Genomic DNA, 4,209 nt, shown 5'->3' with positions numbered 1-4,209 from the left:
GTTACTGCATTATATAAATTATTATGAGTAATTAAGGCACTTCCATTCTCTTTCTACATAATAGGAAATATTTTCAAATGTCAGGGTTAAGTCTTGAGCTGAGAAAACCAGGTATAAAGTGCGGTTTACCTTTTTGATCTGTTTAAGAAGATGTTTGTATGGTAGGAATGTCCATCTGATGAACACATGTATCTTTAATAAATGCAGGCATGATACTTGGATCCTTGTCCACCATCAATTGGAGCACTGCGGAGAACACTAATCATACCTAGAATTGCACGTGGAACAATTTCTTTCCAGAGAATAGAGAGTACAAGTTGTACAGAACTGCTGCAAGAAAATTCGGACAGTGGGAACGAGGAATTGAACATGGTGTGGCAATTACCTATCAAGAGTCAATAGAGAGAATCAATTACCATCTGAAAAAACTGCGTTCTTCTCCAAGGGACACATGAACCATTACTTCTGATTTCTTAAAAGGAATCCGCAGTGCATATTCAGTGAGTAAACATTTTGATTTATATTGTGAAGTTTGCGTGAAAAATATTTTCATATGGTTTTGACATTTTTGTTGATTGCTGTTTTGTATTTTTAGAAAGCATTTCTATATACTAACTTGCAATTTCAGTTAGAAATACCTGTTTGTCTTAACGTTAAAAAGGGTACTTATTCGCCTTTTAAATGCAGTATTGAACCAGTGTTTTCTTTTGTTTCTTCTGGTTTTAATGGGACCAGAGATGTTTTCTTTCTGTTTTAAATGAGTAGTAAGTTTCTGGCAGTTGGAGTTGCCTTGCAGAAAGCTGGGTATCCAGAGTGTATGCAAACCCCAAAAAAAGTTTGACCTGTTAATGTAAGTTTAAAAGTGATTTTCAATGTTTTTACATCTGAAGCTACTTTAAAAAAGCACCTGGTGATTCTGCAATGAAGGATATTGTTCCAACACTTGGGCTGACAAGGCTCAGTCTAAGTTTTTCCAGTTGTGACCCCTTTACTTAGGCTTCCAATGGAAACTTCAAGTGGTCGCATTAGACAGGCATGGTTCACTGTTGTCAGCTAAGCAGTCATTACTGAATTGCATGCATGTAGATAGAATGTGTCTGCAAAGAGTTTGCTGGTAGTAAGTAGATAAGGTAAAGGTAGGCAAATATTTTAATTAAAAAAATGTAGGTTGTATATGATACACAGTTCTTTATCAAGCTAAATGTTTTAGATCTGCAATAAGATGGAAAGTTTATTTTTTCTTGCAAGAGTTATACAGATAACAGATTCTTCTTCAGTTGGACTTAGTAGTCAGTAGATGATTCTGAAAAATCTGAATTTGACAATTCTTGTCCAGACGATTTAGCGATTTTAGTATGTATTACACTGTTTTTAGGAAGACATACTTTTTTTAGCAGTTCTGCTGTTAAATACCCTGTTTTAAGTATGATTGTCAAAATTACCATAAATGTGAAAAATGCACTACTCAATAGCCGTACGCATATTTTTAATAACTAGTACTAGTGCATATTTTTACTTAAAATTTTGGATTAAGATGACAATAAGGAAATTTATCAATGGATATTATTTTAACCAAAGGGAATGTTTATATGCCCTACCCAAGCCTAAGAAAATTATTCTAATTCTAAATATTTATACAACTGTCATGAGTATAGTGATACTTAAATTGCACAGAAATGTTTGGAATGTTTGATCATACACAGACATGATGAGTTAGCAAATCTGTTATTAAAAACAACCTCCCAAACCTAACAACCTAATTACATGACTAATCAGAAAATTTAAGGGTTACACCAGTGAAAATTGAAAAAGGGTTACACCAGTGAAAATTGAAAATCAAGCTTTGTAATGCATACAGAAAGCCTATCTGCTCAGAAAGAGAGGAAAGACTTCAAGAAGTAAATTTTCAGTGACCTTGTCAGATGTTTTCTGGATTCTGCTAGTATGGAACTCAAAATAAAGTTCTGAATTTAGCATAGCTGCAGTGATTCCTTGAATGCATTTAGAAGCGTTCAGGCTGGAATTTCTCTTTAATTACCTGTTTACTGAAATGATACTGCAAATTAAAATGGAAGTGTTAAGTAAAGAAAAGAGTGAATATATTCAATAAATTGAAAGCACCAATAAATCTATATAAATCATAGTTAAATAGTTAGGTTGAAAAGACACACGTCCATCTGTCTCAACCAATAAAAAACAAAAAACAGTAAAGAAAACACAACCATACAATCCCATATACACAATCCTATATCCTGCAGTTGATCGAGAGGAAGGCGAAAACCCCCAGCAAAGCATGATCCAATTTACTACAGCAGGGGAAAAAATTCCTTCCTGATCCCCCGAGAGGCAGTCGAATATTCCCTGGATCAACTTTACCCATAAATGTTTGTACCCAGTTATATTATTTACACCTTGGAAAGAATCCAGGCTTTTTTTTTAAAGCAATCTAGTGAGCTGGCCAGAACCACCTCTGGAGGGAGTCTATTCCACATTTTCACAGCTCTTACTGTGAAGAAACCTTTCTGTCTTTAGAGACAAAATCCCTTTTGCTCTAGATGTAAAGAGTGCCCCCTTGTCCTCTGTGTTGACCTTAAATTGAATAACCAAGTTCACTATATGGACCGCTTATGTATTTATACATGTTGATCATATCGCCCCAATCTCCTCTTCTCAAGAGAGAATATGTTCAGTTCCTCTAATCTTTCCTCATAGCTGAGCTCCTCCATGCCTCTTATCATTTTTATTGCCCTTCTCTGCACTTTCTCCAGTTCCCCTGATATCCTTTTTAAAAACTGGTGCCCATACTGAACTGCATATTCTAGATAAGGTCCTACTAATGATATGTACAGGGGCAAAATTATATCACTCTCTCTGGAGTCAATGCCTCTGTTAATACAAGAAAGGACTTTGCTTGCTTTGTAAACCGCAGCTTGGCATTGTATGCTATCTTAGGATCTGCCAGAACACCCAGATCCTGCTCCGCTATGGATTCCCCCAGTTCTACTTCCCCTAGTATGTATGATGCATGCATATTCTTAGCCCCCAAGTGCATAACTTTACATTTATCAACATTAAACCTCATTTTCCATATAGTTGCCCAATGAAACAGTGCATTGAGGTTGGCTTGTAAGTTGGAGACATCCTGTAAGGAAGTTATTCCACTGTAAAGCTTTGTGTCATCTGCACAGACTGAAATGGTACTTTAAATCCCAGACCCTATATCATTTATAAAGATATTAAAAAGTAAGGGTCCCAACACTGAACCTTGGGGTACACCACTGATAACCTTAGACCATTCAGAGTACGCATCATTGACCACTACTCTCTGAATTCTATCTTTTAGCCAATTTTCTATCAATTTACAAACTGATCTTTCCAAGCCTGTAGACTTTACCTTACATATTAGATGTGTGTGGGGAACTGTGTCAAATGATTTTGCAAAATTAAAGTATACTACGTCCACAGCCACCCCTCTGTCCAAGGTTTTACTTACCTCCTCATAAAAAGAAATTGGGTTTGTTTGACAACTTCTGTCTTTCATGAATCCATGCTGTCTGTTGCTTAAAATATTTTTTCCAGCAAGAACTCATCTATGTGGTCTTTTTTAAACTCTCCAGTATCTTCCCGACTATAGAAGGTCTATAGTTACTTGGCAAAGACTTTGATCCCTTTTTATTATATAGGCACCACATTGGGCCTACGCCAATCCAGTGGTACCGGTCCTGAACGAGTCCCTAAAAATTAGAAACAAAGACTTTGAAATGACAGAGCTCAATTATTTTAGGATGCGTGGGTGGATGCCATCTGGTCCAGGCACTTCATCCACCTTTATTCTGTCTAAATATTTCTGGACCATATCACTTTTAAACCATTGTGGATCATTTCAGGCTGTGTCAATACCATCCTCATGATGGTCATGAGCTCCCCCATGCTCCTTTGTATACACAGAGCTGAAAAAAGTATTTCATAAATTTGCCTTCTCTTTGTCCCGAGTCACCCACTCCAGATTATTTTGTAAAGGGCCTACATGCTCAGACCTGACCTTTTTACTATTAATATATTTGAATAATTTTTTGGGGTTTGTCCCACTTTCTTTTGCAATTTGTCATTCATTTTGAATTTTTGTATCCTTGATTTCCTTTTTACATATTCTGTTATATTCTTTGTAACAATTAAACAAAGATAGTGTTCCTTTGTTTTTATATTTTT

The 4,209-nt window shown here is 35.9% G+C and overlaps 1 protein-coding gene across 2 annotated transcripts in view; it reads left to right on the top strand.

The window, feature by feature from the left end:
- The first annotated feature begins 211 nt into the window (after positions 1-211).
- Positions 212-4,209, top strand: part of GULP1 (GULP PTB domain containing engulfment adaptor 1) — a 788,491-nt gene continuing 784,493 nt past the window's right edge. For both annotated transcript variants that reach the window (XM_082260575.1, XM_082260574.1), the window contains exon 1: positions 212-500. The gene's annotated coding sequence lies outside the window, so the exon portion shown is untranslated. The remainder of the gene's footprint in view (positions 501-4,209) is intronic.

Source organism: Pelophylax lessonae, assembly GCF_965119305.1.
Source record: "Pelophylax lessonae genome assembly, chromosome: 6".
Taxonomy (NCBI): Eukaryota; Metazoa; Chordata; class Amphibia; order Anura; family Ranidae; genus Pelophylax; species Pelophylax lessonae.
This window is presented reverse-complemented; position numbering and strand designations above follow the sequence as displayed.